General features: G+C 31.0%; 1 long non-coding RNA gene across 5 annotated transcripts; it reads left to right on the top strand.

Moving 5' to 3' along the window:
- The first annotated feature begins 8 nt into the window (after window positions 1-8).
- Window positions 9-17,825, top strand: LOC127719319 (uncharacterized). Of its 5 annotated transcripts, XR_007990220.1 has the most exons (6): window positions 9-243; window positions 687-721; window positions 1,891-2,086; window positions 3,508-3,543; window positions 14,168-14,480; window positions 16,306-17,825. It is a non-coding gene; the product is annotated as an uncharacterized LOC127719319 (long non-coding RNA). The 5 variants fall into 5 exon arrangements; XR_007990218.1 differs by having other exon boundaries at window positions 14,323-17,825; XR_007990216.1 differs by having other exon boundaries at window positions 14,168-17,825.
- Window positions 17,826-18,061: the final 236 nt, after the last annotated feature.

Genomic DNA, 18,061 nt, shown 5'->3' with positions numbered 1-18,061 from the left:
TTTAGAATTAATTATTCTTCTTTTTACAACTAGTTCATCTCTTTACATCCCATTTTCTTATCTCAATTTAGGCTCATGTCTTCAAAAATCAGACGGAAAGTGCTAAAAGTTTGAACTATATGATTTACTTTTTTCTATCTTTTTAATTCACGCAAAATGTATTTTATGCGTTTTGAGGATGGAATATTAACACGTTACAAAAATTTAACAACATGTAACATATAATATTTTCATTATATATACGTAAGTAGTTACGGTGTGTTACTCAATACAATCCTGATTATTTCCTTGACCAAATTAAATATATGCTTACTACAGACGTTGTTACTGAAATACTATATCCTAATGCTATATTGTCTGATATTTTAAAAGTACTGAGTATATCTATAAAGCATTGATTGTTATTTTGATTTAGATAAGATATTCCTTTAAAATGCTTAACAAATTTGATGATAATGATTTCTTATCATCATTACCGCAAACAGACTATTTTAAAAACTGATATGACTAAGTCTATCAATCCGAAATGATTTAAAGGAAATTCCGAAGCTTGTTTGCTTCATGAATAGAATCACCGCAAATATCAAGATGATCAAGGTATGAGAAAAAACGTGTTATATATAATTGCACGAGATCATACTTAAAATCTTTTAAATTCATGTTTGACCTATTTATGATATTTTTAGGAAACAAAAAGAGTACGTTCATTGAGATCTTAGAAGTAAGTATAAACACACACGTAGCCTACAAGGTGAGAAATGTTCAGTATATAAAACGATGAAAATTCAACATCATAATAAAGGAAGATCATAAATTGGTAAATAAACGTCCCATTGATCAAATATTGTGGTTTGAGAGCAATCCTTGTAGATCATATATAAAGGCGGATTAATTGATAATTATAATTCTATAGCCAAACGAAGTATGCCATAAATTGTCATTAAATCAAACAATTTTAGATAATACTGAGATACTTGGAACACAGCCTTCTTATTCTAAGTTATTTGATTCTCAGTATAAAGAAGAAAAATAAGCACTCAACACTATAAGGAAGTTTTTCGTTTGAATGTCCTTTTGGTATCTTTTGCCTCTCTTTTACACTTCTTTTGCTTATATTTATGAAACGATATATTAAGCTTGTATACCAGGACTACTCATTTCCAATGCATGGTGTATCATACATATAAGTTGCAGAAAAAGAAAGAAATAGTAGCCCTCTATCTGACGACTAAAATTTTCGTGACTTCATTTTTGCACATAAATTGCTCACATTTGATCAAAAACAATACATCCTCAGATACCCACACAACTGATTTCCAATACAGATACTTGATTGCCAATCAATAGAAATACATTGGTGCTCTTCATCTATTCCGCTATATGTATTATAACTTCACACTTATAACGCTTACTAATATTACTAATTTTGACGCATTGGAGGTCTCGTGGTAGTTTGCTCCTCTTGAAATCAGGAGGTCATGGGTTGGAACACCATTCAGGTCAAACCAAACACTAGCAAATTGGTATTAGCTGCTTCTTCGCTATACACGTTGCATTTGGGAGTAAGAGCAAAAACTGGTCAGCTCGGAATCAGAATAATGTGTCCGGGTAGAGTGATATGTCGTTCTCGGACTGCTACATTGTGATCTAGCACGTTAAAAATCCGACTCAGCGTATCGGTCTACTACAAATCAGTGTTTGTATTCATATTTCACTATCACGTTATCGTCCATAATATGCAATTAATTTTCTACTGGACGTTAAATATACCTATTGACCAATCCAACAACAATACCGTTAGCTAATAGTCAATTAAGAAAAGATATTATGACATTTTATTTCAATTACAGACGACTTTGCATTTGTTCAGTGTTTGCTTTTATTTTGCAGATTCAAGACGTCTTCGCATTAACCGGGGACGAGTGAAACAAACAGGCAAAAAAAAACACATTTAGAAACATTCACACACTTTTCTTCTCTAGTGTTGATACCAATTTGAGGATTACAACTGCTTGCAGAATGGTACTCTTTGCTACGGTTTAGAGCTTTATTTTGGATACAACAATATGACTTCCGGACCTTTTCGGTGAGGGACTATAATCTTTTCTTTCATATGGATAATCTTTTCTCTTTTTCATGTTTTTTTTGTTTTACATATTTCCAATATTTATTTTCTTGCATCACTGAATTGAAATATTGCAAACGTATAATTACGGTTCAATTTATTCATTGGGAAAGAGGAATCAAAGCGCATTTTTAAATATTTATTACGAATTCATAACAACAAACATTTCACTTAGTGATAATTAATCGCAACCTTATATAAAATTGTCAGTTTATTTACGATTTGTGAGTTTGAATGTCACTTTGGTATCTCTCTCCTCTCTTTTAGCTGCTAATTAACTTTCGAGTTTTTTTAAACTTAGCCATTCAGGTTTATAAAACATATCCTCCATAAGTTTGAAATTTGTATTGTATGACCTTAAGCAAATAGTAATATAATATTGATTTTAGTTGTAAGAAACCTTTAGAGATCAATGTAAAAAAATGTATTTAACATGTTTAAAAGTTTAACTAGAATCCTCAGAGTGATTCGTTTGCCTTGACAAAATTAATTAAATATAATAATCCTCGTGAGCGTTTTGTGCGTTTTGCGTTTAGCTTTATTTGTTTAAAACAAAGGAATGTTCAGATTATAACACAATGTTGACTGCTGTACCCCTTTTTTTGACATTTTTACCTATTGTGTCTGTTTGTTTTGTTCACGCATCGTTGTCAATATAATGGAATTTGATGCGACTGTCATACAAGTGAGAGGTTTAGCTAGCTATAAAACCAGGTTCAATCCACCATTTTCTACATAAGAAAATGCCTGTACCAAGTCAGGAATATGACAGTTGTTATCCATTCGTTTGATGTGTTTGAACTTTTGATTTTGCCATTTGATTGGGGACTTTCCTTTTTGAATTTTCCTCGGAGTTCAGTATTTTTGTGATTTTACTTTTTAGAAGTATAATATTTCAACCTTGAATAAAGCAACCACAGTTAAACCCATTCAAAAGAACAATTTCTCTAGGCTTTAACAAAACATAATATTGGTACTTTATGAACTTTGAACTTTCTATACATAATTTGCTTCTCTGAACCTTTTTGTGATAATTTTACTTGTTTTACTCTTCATAGACATGATATGAAGATAATTAATCTAGAGAACCAATGTAGATGCATAGGGGAGATTGGAATGAGTCGATTAATTAATATTTGAATTACTTTTCGAAGAGAAAATCATTGTCACAAATTATATAATTAAACAGTATTGAACACAAAACCAAGAATAACTAGATTTGCCATTACAAACAATAGCGGATGGCAACCTTCTCAAATTGACACTAAACTGCAGCCATTTGGAAAATTTTAAACAATCAATGCAAATGAATACATCACAACACAATTGTCTGTAATGTTCATGAAGTTTGAAGCCTTTTTCAATTTTTCACTTTTTTTCAGTTTCCATGGCAACGGCGGCCATTTTTGAATTCCAAGGTAAGGTCAAACGTCTCATATTTACTTGCCCGGAAACATGTATATTAAGTTTCATTAAGTTTGGACCATTTTGAAATTTTTTGATATTTTTGCTGTTTCCATGATTACGGTGTTCATTTCGAAAATCCCAACAACTACTGCAACGTTGACTTATGCCATGATATAAATTCTAATGAAGTTTCATTGTGTTTGATCTAATATTCTTTAAGAAAATGATGCATTACTGTTTTTTTTCAACAGAGTCAATGTTAATCTTTTCTCAGTTTCCATGGCAATGCTACTCATTTTTGGAATTTCTAAGTACTGTTGGTAACTCAAGACACCACAGAAAACATATTCATAAAGTTTCAGTACGTTTGGTTTAATAACAAAAGATTTAAAGTTTTGATTTTGTTTAACATTTTTGCCGTTTCCATGGTAACCGCGGCCATTTTGCACATTCCAAAGTCAGGTGCTTAATTTCACAAGGTGGTCATCATTATAGCATAGTTCCATCAACATTGGTCCATTCAATTCCGAGAACTAGCGTGGACAAAAAGTGTGGAAGAAGAATAAAAGTAAGGAAAAATAGAAACTTAGAAAAACAACTCCGTTGAAAGTGCCATACTGTCTATATATAACAATACATTAAGCAAGGTTCTAATGTTCCTTTTCGGTATATAGTTATTGTGACCGATATAAAATGCCTACACCTATAAAAACACACGATCCATAAACAATAATACAGAGTTTTGGGAGAATCAGATATAAGATTTAAAAAATTTACTTTATTAATCATGATAATCTTACCGGTTCATGACCACTTAAATGGTTTCAGGTTTTAATTGTAAAATGAAAGTCATCAGGAATTCTACATTAATTGTGTTACTTTCCAAAGAATTTATTTCTAAACGTATATTAAAAAATGCTCCTTTATAATTAACAAATTTAGACGAATCATATAAACAACGGCCATACAAGCTGGTGGTTAAGATAGCTATAACACCAAGTTTAATCCAACATTGTTTTTTTCGGAAAATGCCTGACCAAGTCAGGAAACTGAAAGTTGTTTTCGATTGGTTCAGTTGTTTCATAAAGTCTATCGTTTAATTTTGTCAGTTTTTACGGACTTCTCCGTTTTGAATTAACGTTGGAGTTCGTTATCTTTTAAAAAACTTTTTTTATCATTGTTTTCTTTTTTGTTGCTTAATATATAGTTGTTTTCTCAGAGCTACAACACTATCTAAGTTCTTAAGATTTACCTGATATTAACCGTAAGCTGATTATGACGTATAACCTTGGAAGTATTAAAAAATCATTTGATGTTATTTTTACCAAAACCACACAGTTGATGAACAACAAGAAAGAAAAAAAAAACACACCATTATCATGGCATTTCGTGTCGAGGGTTTTATTTATCGGTCACAAGATATATTCATTCCACCAGGAAAACAGACTGGTCGAATGAAAAAATATTATATTGTCAGGGCTGATTAATCTGCGACACTATATAACCATTTCAATTAAAACGTTTGACCTACGAAAGAAAATTTACCTGTTATGTAATCAAGTTGATCTTTTCACACATGTCATAAAGATATTGATTTGATATGAAATATTTATATGCAATTCAGTAAAAGGAGCGGTAGTACAGAATTTTAGTACACTTTAAACTCTTAGATGTTCAAGGCATATAAATATTGAAAATATGCCACACAGCTTTATGTTTTGACCTTTGAAAAAAATAGAATTGGATAAGAGCTTTCCATTATAGGATATTTTTTATTACTAAACTGTATAGTAAAAGTGGTACAGTTTTAGCCGTAAACGGAGTTGCTATTGCAAATCGCATTGTCTATATTTAGAAGTGCAACCTATATGAAAAATGAGAAGATGTAGAATTTCACAAAATCTGGTTTACCTTCAGAGATTTGAATAATATTAACTCAAATATAAAGTGTTACAAATACTTCATGGAGGGTGAGAAAATCTGGGCCTTAAATATGATGACTCAGCAAAAATTCACAGTTAACAGTATGTATACTTTGTCCTATAATGGTTTACTTTTACAAATTGTGACTTGGATGGAGAGTTGTCTCATTGTCACTCATACCACATCTTCTTATATCTATATAGTTTATCTAAAACCCTGTATACAAGGTTAATTCATAAAATATGCATATATGTAATTCAAATTGTTAAGATGTGCTTACATTTACTCTTCGCAGTCACTAAAACTCCTAGATCCTTGATGCACATTGTTGTTAAGGTATTATGTCCTGGCAAAACCCGTAAGTAAGCCATAACACCTGACTTTGCTTTCTAGCGACTGCGGCGTTAAAAAAATACAAGCTAGAGATACAAAAATACCTTTATAAAATTAACAATAGGTGTGTTGTTCTATTCTAAAAATATACTAAAATTTCCATATTCACAGAAAAGGCCGAATTATTTAGCAAATTTGAGGCCAGAGTGGCAAAACCAGAAAAAATCCCTAACCTCTGGGTCATAAAACAGATAATTTGACCTGTTAAGACTATGATTTAATAGTTATAACGGTCTTTTGTAAAGAAAATCATAACCTTGCTTTAAAGGTTTGCAAAAAACAGATTTGAGTACCTGTTTATTTACTTTTGACTTTAATTATTTATCCCTTGGTATTTTTTATTAACTGTGTATTTGCATTCAGGTGTCACAGGTCAAATTTATTCGTTCATTGTGTGTTAAAGTACGTTTTTTGATTGAGTTAAGCCTTCCAATTGATATTTTATAGTGTGTTTTTCTATGTTGTGATGTTATACTATTGTTTCAGAAAAGGGAGAAGGTTTGGTACCATTAAAACGTTTAATCCCGCTGCAAATGTTTGCACCTGTCCTAAGTCAGGAATCTGATTACAGTAGTTGTCGTCTGTTTATGTAGTTCATAGGTGTTTCTCGTTTCTCGTTTTTATATAGATTAGACCGTTGGTTTTTCCGTTTGAATGGTTTTACACTAGTAATTTTTTGAGGCACTTTATAGCTTGCTGTTCGGTGTGAGCCAAGGCTCCGTGTTGAAGGCCGTTTCTTGACCTATAATGGTTTACTTTTATAAATTGTAACTTGGATGGAGAGTTGTCTCATTGGCACTCATACCACATCTTCCTATATCTATATATAAAGCTTTTAATGAATTTATATATTAACTGGTAACTAAACACATACAACTTTTGCAAATATGGCTTTGTTTAATACACTTCTAGTTCACGTTTTAGCAAAAGTATGTTAGATATATGGTAAGGGTTGATAAAATTGTGACAAGATTTGTAAACGGACTATTTGAGGCAAAATTTGTGAACGTTTATAGACAAATTGGCATACAGTAAAATGTGAACTGGACACTGAGTCAGAATTGGATTCATTTTTTATATAAACTTGAATGTTGGAATAATTTAAGTTTACATTTATAGTATTCTGAAATGCTGGAAATTTGTTTTCATACAGGTTCTAGGCATTTCATGTCAGACACCATGCACATAGGATAAGCTGACAATAATTAAAGTCTTGTTTCAAATTCTTTAAAAATTGAAAAAGGATTGGGGTATTAAATGTACTGTAAAAAAAATGTTAGAGTACATTCACTGATTTCTTTTAGGCTATGATTCTGATAACTAAGTATTGTTGTGAGAAAAGGTGTTTTTCAAGATTTTTCTATTTGAATAAATGTTAGTATAGGTTGTATATAAAACAGCTGTTTCACAAACTATGTCTCTTTGGTGAAGATATTTAATATTAATAGATATTTTGTTTTGTTTACCGTCTGGTTTCGGTATATGATCTCTATGTTTCATCGCAGAACTCTTAGAAGTTCAAGTCATATAAATATTAAAAATATTCCACAAGGCACTTTGTTTTGAAAAAAATAGAAGTGCATATTAACTTTCCACACAAGGATATGATATTTTACAAAACTTCATAGTAAAAGTGGTACAGTTTTAGTCGTAAAAGGAGTTCCTATGGGAAATTGCACTGTCTATATTTACAGTAGTACAACCTATAGATATAACCGAAGGAATTTTCCTGATTTTGAAAAATACTCATCGGTCGGGTCCGTTTTTGGTAATGCGAACTAAACTTTTATCATATTCAAAACAATATATTTTTGATACACAGTCTAATGGTTCATAAAGATTTAGACTGTGTTAAGCAGTATTTGTAGACAAATGACACACTACTACTATTCTTTCAGTGTTCCCGAAATGATACCGTATATGTTTTCTCCTAGCACAGAATGCCTTGGTAAACGACGATTCGTCAATGACCTGTTTCGCGACCTAATGCATTTCAGATTTAAGTCAGGAACATAAGCAGTTATTACATGCTACTGCTATAACATATTTGAAAAAAACCACTTCTACACTTCTATTCTACCTTTGGCAACGTTGTGCCACTGAAGCTTACCTATAAATCTATTATAGACGTATAATCTATATATCTTATTTTAACATATGAGCTTCGTCGGATAGAAATAGACCTTTTGCAAGTGGACGTATACACAAACATGTAATGAAATGGAAAGTAAATGATAGGACCCATTGATAGCCTTGGGCTGTTTTCTGCTCTTTGGTCGAGTTTTTGTCTTTTTGACATTTCTGTTAATGATTTCTAATTGTCAAAAGGGCGACACAATGTATATATCGCACTATGGATTTATACAATAGGATACTTAAGTATCGCATTCAGCTACATTATTACAAAAAAAACTACTTAATTTTCATATAATAATTGTTGAACACTCACTGACAATACATTCTTCATTAAGAGGAGAATTAAAAGATTTCTGCATTAAGCATTTAACTTACATAAACTGCGCCATTCATGCAAATGATTGCTATAATTATTTCATATATCTTAAGGAAAACTTACGTATTATCTTTTAGTTATAGGAAATATCAATCTACTGTTGGCTTTTTCGTATCGTTATATTCAGTGCTATTCATTTCCTCAATAACGTAGTCTATTGGCTTATTGTTGACATGATTTAACCTGCCATGTCTTAAATATGTCTTTTGTCATTGGCTGTTTCAGTAAAACGGAGCATTATTAGTCCCCTACCGACGAAGTCGAAGGGGACTTTAGGTTTGCACTCCGTCTTTCTGTCTGTCCTTCTGTCTGTCCATCCGTCAGTCCGGCAAATCAGTTTTCCACACGTTTTTCTTCGTGCTTGAAGATATTGATTTGAAATTTGATATATAGTTTAATCATGACAAGTTACAGATCAAGTTCGAATTATGTTCCGGTCTGATGATTTTGTGCAGAGTTATGGTCCTTGGACTTCGAAAATTCACTCAAATGATCAGTTTTCCGCACTTTTTTTGTCATGATTAAAGATATTTTTATCATTTTCATGTATTCTTTTTAATCAAGTTTATGAAGGAAAAACATTTTAAAATTTAAAGAACATGTATAACATATACAAGCCATATCATATAAGGATATTAATCCTCCCCACTTCCTCCGAAAAATACCTAAACCAGCCAAAAATAATGTAGAGATTACTTGCCCTTTTGTCGTGCATATTTTAAAATTATAACCTAACTATTAAAGCCATTCATCATTTCTTTATTTCAAATTTAATAAACTGCCCGTAATTCAAAGAGGATAAAAAGTCAGTTGGGTCTTCCCCAAAAAAAAGTCATCCGTGTTTTTGGTGCAAAATCAGATGCATTACACATATCAATACTGTACATTTGGTGCTTGCAGGTTTTAATGGAAATTGACATAATAATGGGTTGTCTTAGTAGGAATCATATAATAATATTGAAATAATAATTTTGACCCTGTGTTTCGTATAAGAACTAATTATATCCTTGAATGGTCTAAGGCCATACATAATTCCTCAGTAACGTTTAAAAGAGTATTTTAAATTAGAAAATTAGAAAAAAATAATTGTATCCCGAAGGATGGACACCAACATGCATGTCTTAAGATGGTATCAGTATTATCATAAAATAATTATTTTTACAACTTCATGAATTAGATATGTTTGGGGTAAATCTAGCCTTTTTAAGGGTGTTTTTCAATGAAAATAAGATCTTAAAACTGTCAACGTTAAATGATGAAATATGCCATGTCTGTTAAATATAGTGCCAAGAAATTATTGAGTAGGGCGTGCATGTAAATCCTTAAAAACTGCATCCGTCTATCGTGTGATGATAAGTATTTGAAAAACTGTTTTTTTTTTTAATATTGATGACAAAGAACATGAAAAATTGAATAATTGCTAACGCATATATTCACATATATACCGTGCACAAGTTGTTTTTAACTTTTTATAAATCCCGAGAGCCTTGCTATCATTTGAAATATATTTCCAATATTGTATCATACAGTAACAAACGACATCAAACTAAATAAGCATATTAGTACACGTTTTTTTTCTCTTATTCCACATATTCATGATGAATAACTTTGCCTAAGAAGTCCTCTTCTTTGTATTTTATCGTTTTTTATTTGATATTTTTTTTAACATTGATAAATTCTTTATTGCCCTATATAGTCTAATCATTCTATATAGGTTTATCCCTGCATCATTACAGTTCTTTCGATTGTTTTCATATTTGAATTACTAGTATTATTGCTATAATAAACATAGCAGTCATATCAAAACAAATTACATGTATTATTTCGTTCTCCTTTTTTGGCCATGCTACGTTGATGTATTAAATTAAGTGAAAAATGGAGTATTTCATTCTGTCATTTATAACTTATTTATTGTTAATAAACAATTGGAAAAATGTTTTGATGTGCCTTGTTTTTAAGGCCCAATGAGTTCTTTTTCATGCTATTTTAACAGTGTTGCATACTAGTATTTGCTTGTTATACTCAAATATGAAACAAATTTACCAGAATTTCTATATCATTTTTCTTAAAAACTTGCCATGTTAATAATGCTGCTGTTAAATAACAAATGTACACAAATTTTGTACTTTAATAACAGTTTTTTAAGTAAGCAATTTGCATGTATAATATTCGATGTAAGTTCGTGCCTTTTTAAGTTTTGGAGTATTCTCATTCTAAAACACATGTTCAACTGACTGTTGGTCAATATCACTTAACCTGTCTTGTTTGATAAGTGTTTGGTTATTTATTTGTATTTATTTGTGTTTCGTCAATTTGTAGTGTTAATCTAGCTTTTTTATGAAACCATGAACATTGAGAAACACAGTAAAACCCTAGCCAGTTTTGCTAAGTATATTAACTACTGTAAGTTCGTATTATAACTTCTTATTTTTTGTAACTTTATTGCAATGTTAAAATATTCATGCATGAAAAATCATTAAAAGATTAATATTGCTTTGAATATATAATTCACAAATTTAATTTTACTGAAATTACACAATAGTTGAATATCCAATCAAAATATATTCCAATATTTGCACAGTCCAAAAGATTGGCAAATTAGAAAATCTAACCAATATCACAGTTGTGACATCGTTCACCCACATTAAACCATAACACAATCTTGTTTATTCTCAGGTAATAATTTATTATTGAAATAGAATTAAACAACCAAATTGAAAAGAAGCAAGAACAAGGTTAATAATTCCTATTGTTCTGCACACCCTTCCGTAGCACCTTAGATGCAGCCGATGTTTTGGTGGGGTCTTTATCTATCAAAAAATGTGATTTGAGTATTGGTATTTGTTGCTTCGTCGTTTTTCGTTTTTTGTCATGGCATTGTCAGTTTTCGACAGTTAAAATGTCCCTTTTGTGTCTTTTGCTTTTTTTTTAAAAACAGTTTTTTCGTTTGCCAGCAATGTTCAGATACAGCAGCAAATGCACTGCTTGTCCCGAGGGCATTATCAGCTCATTAAACCATTGCCGTGACGCCCGCCCATTCATATAACGTGGTTTCTTTTTTCTAGAATCAACGCATTGTTATTGCTGAAATGTCCTCACCAAATTATATTCAATCATTTCCTTTATGTGCCTACTTTTATTAAGATTGAATTGGCTAATTTACTGATTTCTGTTTCCTAATGGAATTAATTTAAACACGTATCATTCACTTCTGTAAATTTGGGATTCAATCCTCCTCCTTGAAGTCTGTAATGTATGACTGATATCAAACACATTGATGAAACTTTCGGCTACCGATTGCTGCAAAAAAGATGTCTACTTAATACTTATTATAAATTTGATACACATCGGTACAATGGGCAGATAGGGCGTGCTTATTTATTTTTATTATAGTATAATTGTATAGTAAAAGTTGGTAGGCGCCTGGTTTAGATGAATGAGTTGTAGAGTTAAAGTTTAATGCAACTGTCATACAAGTGAGCGATTTAGCTAGCTACAAAACCAGGTTTTATCCACCATTTTCTGCATAAGGAAACGCCTGTTCCAAGTCAGGAATATGACAGTTGTTTTTCATTCGTTTGGTGTGTTTGAGCTCTTGAATTTGCCATTTGATAAGGGACTTTCCGTTATGAATTTTCCTTGGAGTTCGGTTTTTTTGTTATATTACTTTTTTCTAGACGTAAAGTTAATCGGTTCAAGTTCGAAGTCCTGTTTTCTCTTTGTCCCGTTTCTTAAGCTTTTCGTTTTTCTTATTTTGTGATATTGTTGATATTTCTGCTGTAAGAAGTATTTTTCAATTTGTCCATATACAAAAACAATCAGGGTGATTTAATCTGTTTTAATATATATCGTTACAAATGCATATTCGCAATTCACTGTGAGAATAAAACGGGATGTGTTTAGAATCAGTTTCCTTGCTATGAATTCTGCAACATACATATCATGTATACTAAGAAAGTTGTTCGAATATGCCTTATTTTTATAAATCACGGATAGTACTTAGATTGATAATTATTCAATGGAAATTTCAGTAAAATATACTGAAACTGCATATGAGTTTGTTTTTAAATATTTTTCATGAATTAAATCCACTTCCTGTATACTATTGGTTAATTGTTGAATTGTGAATCATTGAACTCACTGATAATAGGACCTAATTAATGGTATATTTTTATCAAACAAACGCTTATCTATTGTTTCTACTATACGTAGTCCGCGCTGACATAGTTTTTACATACCTTTCATACTACTGTTGCCTTTATTTACATTAAGGTAGATCATAGGTATATATTTCTTGAGATAGAATTTTCTTATACTTTGCCAAAATGAAGATTTTACTATGCTTTTTTCTAAAATATAATAAAAAGTATGGATCACCGTGCTATTTTCCATGCTATAAGTAGTTAAAAATTGCCTAAATTTGGTTAGATTGTTCATGAAAAAACACATTTGTATGCATAAAAAAAAAATCCATGAGATAGAATTTTGAAATAAATTGTAAGAAGATAGGTTTTATAATATGTTTTAAGAGAATAAAAAGAAAAAATGGTGTCACCGAACTTGTTTTCTTGCTACAAGTAAAAATAAAAAAATTTCCCTATCAGTCCAGTATATATTTTTTACTAAAAGAGTTATCTTCCCTGAAATGGCTTATTTGAAAAAATTGATTCTAAAAACACAAAATTTGATATTTGTTTAAATATTTGAGTTATACAATAAATCACCAATTTTTATTTACATAAATAAACAGTCTAACTAATAAATTGTAAGTCTGTCTCCAAATTTGCAGATTTAGACAAATAACTAGACCGATTTTGTACTGGGATTGTACAATCCAAGTTGGCGGTATACTATGAATCTACCTTAAGGGTTGAAAATTTTGAAAATTATTTTGAAAATAAAGTTCTATCTCCCTCATGCAATATTGACGTTAGGTAGGTCTGACTATTCTTTTAAGGTTCTTACTTTTATAAGCTGCTTCATTATTTGAAAATCCTAAATCACAAATCCAAAGGAATTGCGTTAATTTTGCGGAAAAATGAAATTGGCGGCAATTTAGAAAATTTTTCTGTTTTCTGTTTCTTACTTGCCATTGGAGTCAGAAATTGATGTATTTCTATCTTTTAAGCATGTGTCTTATTAAAGAAAATAATACCCAAATTGGCCGTCCTCTAACAAATACGTTGAAATCATGCGAAATTGTCTGTTAGTTTTTTCCTTGAGCTGTCTTCACAGATAAACTAAGATTTTATATAATCTACAGGGGTAAAAAAGAAATTAATACGTATGTCAAAGTTAAAAAAATATTTGAAGTCTAACGTTCTGTCACCCTTTTGAAACCCCGTTTGAACTTAATTCCGAAAGAAAGACATTTAGTGTGTTTGTTTGAAAAAGCAATGGCGATTTCAGCTGTGAATTTGACTGGAATAATTATTCTCTTTAAGTTAAATGTTTGAGGTTAACTGAAACAATATGGTAAGGAAATGTTATGCTGTCTGTGCACAACCTTGAATCAAGATGACTGGTCTTTGCTGATTTTAGAAAAATTGTGATTCGTAACAATACAGAAACAGGTCCGCAATTAATAGTACACAGTTAGTCCTAAGTGGAATCGCGATAATTTGGCAATCTTCAAAGCGAACAGACATGTTATTTTATAAACAATCAAATGCAGTTATCATATCAAAGCAGGTCCAATTGGTTTGTCTTTTTTGAAATATGACCGAAAAGTGTTTGAATATATATATTCACAATTTGACTTTTTAAATGTCCATTTAATCAGGTATGTTAATTTTTTCTAAATGAAGGTATGAGGCAAAGCGGTATATATGGTAGAAAAATCAGCACCATAAACAGATTCGAAAGCACCAATATGAACATGCAATTTATCAAATACTTTCAACGATTTTTTGACACTCCAAAAGTGATTAACACACTGTTTTCAACCTTATTTTATTACCAGGTTCTTGATTGAACAAAGTGTACTGGTAAGTAAAATAGACGATTTAGTAGTGGAACAATGACTTGAAGACAACCCACATCTTGTAAGGTGTTTTGTGTAGCTTCGGAGACCAGTACAAACTTGGAACATTCATGTTACTCGGTTCTGCTTGTAAAGAGGTAGGAAAAGGTTTATGTTTTTGTTAATGATGTCGTTTTCCGAAAATTAAGTCAGTCAGTTGAAATGTTTGTGAATTTGTGTTTTTTTTTTGCAGAACCTCAATATAAAATTTACGTCAAACAACAATTACATTATTGGCAGCCTTATCAATTCTCTTAGCTATGTTTTATACGAGAAATAGGGCTATTATGGCTGTTAGGAGTAAAATATCCTTTAAAATGATTAATACGAATATCAACTATTCTCATTACTGAATTGAAAAAAAAATATCCATTTTATACAGTAAGTATTGAGTGAGTCATCGATGATGTTGCGACACTCAACCCACTTAAAATTGACCATGGACTATATTTAGGCACTTTGCTAAGTAATGTTTTAACTCCTGCTCCTAGACAGTGTTATAACATGGAAACTGGGGTCATAAATGTATTTAGAATTACTGCAATTTCATGTCGTAGGTGTAGTGTCACTGATATTAAATCTTTACACACCTCGCTTTAATGAAAAACATATTTTCGGGTAGATTTTTTGTAAACATAACAAATCAGAGGGAGCTCAGTATGATCAAATTAACCAGGAATTTGTTCTTTTACAGCATGATCATTAAGAATACCGACAATATTTATAAAATTAAAACCTTTTTATTAACCTATTTGATTTTAAAGAAATGTTTTTATGATCTTCCGGTCTATCAATTATGGGAAACAGTTGAGAATAACAGTATGCAATTATAATTTGGAAGATTTTTTTTGAAATGCAATATGGAAATTTGTTGCAATCCTCCAAAATTTGATGTAGTTCATTGACAGGTAAAGAACAGATCTTGGTAAATAGATGATGTCTGCTGTTGTTTTTGTATGTCCGAAATATTTTTATTGTTAGTTCGAAATTTCTCTTTTTACAATTTATTCTACATCTGTGAGAACGGTTTTTTATGTACAGTTTTAGAAACTATAAATGTTAACAGAATCGGTTCTTGATAAATTATCAATTCCCATGATATTATCATTAAGAGCAATAGGATAAACTGTCTGTAAATATTTAATCCAATTTAATTCAATTATTTTCCGTGATCGTACAAGCTTTGAATTAGATTCCCCAGGTTGCATATTGAATTCTTCTAAATGTTGCAAACGTGTCTCGGTATTCCCACCATTGTGTTATTGTGCTATAGTCATTTTCATATTCTTGTCTTTCATTTTTGCACATGTACTTTGTCCATAGAGTATCTATATGACTTTTTTGTTTTTCTTTGTTGAAATAGTTTGTTTTTATAGTGATTAAGATTATAACACAATGTTGACTGCTTTACCCCAATTTTGACATTTTAACCTATTATGTCTGTTTGTTTTGCTCACATATTGTTGTTAACATTATGGAGTTTTATGCGACTGTCATACAAGTGAGAGGTTTAGCTAGCTATACAATCCTGTTTAATCCACCATTTTCTACATAAGAAAATGCCTGTTCCCAGCCAGAAATATGACAGTTGTTTTCCATTCGTTTGATGTGTTTGAGCTTTTGATTTTGCCATTTGATAAAGGACTTTCCTTTGTATTTTCCTTGTAGTTCGGTATTTTTGTTATTTTTCTTTTTTTTTAGAACTGTTATATATTTGATATAGTGATTGTGCTTCTGAAGGTGTTGATAAATGATATTTTTAAATTGATGTGGTCTTCCAAAACGATAAAGGTGTTTTTGTGTACGTTTAGATAAAAAGCTTTCTGCTTCACCCACGCACTGAACACCGCAGCCCGGTTTAATTCAGGTAAGTAAACAGATAATGTTGTTTGTTTTTCAATTTATTCAGTTTCAAAATTTCAGGAAACTGTACAATCTTTAAAGTGGACCATACTGTATTGTTGGTGGAAAGACGGGGACATGTAAGTCTTTTTTTTGTCTTGGCACTCATCAATAGAAGGGTAACAACGATATTGATTATTTAAAATGTTAGCAATTGTATTTTATTTAGATAAGCGATGTTGAAGATTGATGCGTGTAGATAACCTATGCCCAAGATTGGTATTCAGTATTTTTCCGTTTTTGAGCATGATTTTGTTATCACATCTTGATTGAAAGGAACAGAAACTGGCATACAGAATATGAACCAGCATTTAGGAATTGAAGAAAGTAAAAAGATATAACTCTATAGCGTGAGACGTCAAACGCTATTCGTCATCAAATATCCGACAAAATATGTAAACTACGAAACCAGAGAACAGCAACAAAAGACAGGGTATATCAAGGTAGCGCTTGATGTCTGACAAATTAAAGAATGGGGTGCAGAATGAAATATGCCTGAAGAAATGAACGTAGAGAAGCTATCGCTCGGGCATACACTCCATCATCTTGTATATTATAATTATATCCTTCAGCATGGGGAGGCAGTCTACTGTCTCCACAGGACATTAAAGACAAACTCTAAAAATTGAATAGAGAATGGAAACAGTGAATGAGTCGAAGAGACAACAACCCGATCAAAGAGCAGTACAAAGCCTCACAAAGACTCACAATGGCTAGAGGTACCTGACTTCAGACTAGAATAAACAAACACACAGCAATGCGCATAGTAAAAATCATTTTAAAAGAAGTCCGAGTCCGATGTTAATGGCGATGATCAACACAAATAATTAAAGGAAAACTAGCAGTTAATGTCTTATCCAGCTCCAGACCTAAATTAAACTGATCGAAAGATAATGTCTTCATCATATGAAAATCAACCTTGGCTGCATTTAAAATGCTGAACATAAGATTGGGCAATTAACTATTGACATATATTTAGAAGGTAAATTTTACAAGGTTTAAATGGTTTAATTCTAGATTTCCCGAATAACGGAAATTTCTGAATTGAACTAAACATCAATCTCGAATTGCTTTTGTGAATTAGTTAAACCGGATAACCCGATGTCAATCGTTGTAAATGACGTTTTTAAATAATCGGTTTATACTGGAACGTAATAACATAAGCATTGTGACACACTAATTCGAAAGTTTTGTATTGACAAATTTAAAAAAAAAAAAGAAAATAAACTGCAGTTATATACAAATAAGAAATATCCAATATTTTTGTTCTTTATTTATGATAAAAATGGGTTTTTTACTACTTTTGATTTTATTTTTACTTGCAAGGCAAATCATCATAGAAGGAATGTTCCCTTTTGAAAGTTGGACGAACACCAATCACAAGCAAACAGTGTATACTCAGTATTGTGAGAAGCACTCCAGTCGCAAAATCGTAGCCACATAGTGTCAATGCTTACTAAATAGATAGTTAAGTTTTAGGATAACTGTTCAATCTTTATTTTTTGTACCTATTTAATTAAAAAAACAGGTTTCAGATTTAATGCTCTTACCGGTTTTATATCTTTTGAATACATGATTTCTTTTTCACGAGGATTGTTATGTCAGATTTAAAAAAAAGCAATTATGCCTACGATATTCAATCTCTTTTTGAATTTTTTATTTTCACTGTTTGAGATATCATGATTGATTATCCAACTGGCATTTTTATTGGGAGATTGCTTATAAGTCTAAGGACGAATAAACTACATGTCCAGTTTATGAAACACCTGCATATTAA

Source organism: Mytilus californianus, unplaced genomic scaffold, assembly GCF_021869535.1.
Source record: "Mytilus californianus isolate M0D057914Y unplaced genomic scaffold, xbMytCali1.0.p SCAF_11, whole genome shotgun sequence".
Classification (NCBI taxonomy): Eukaryota; Metazoa; Mollusca; class Bivalvia; order Mytilida; family Mytilidae; genus Mytilus; species Mytilus californianus.
Note: the sequence above shows the minus strand (reverse complement) of the source record. Positions and strands in the feature narration are given on the sequence as shown.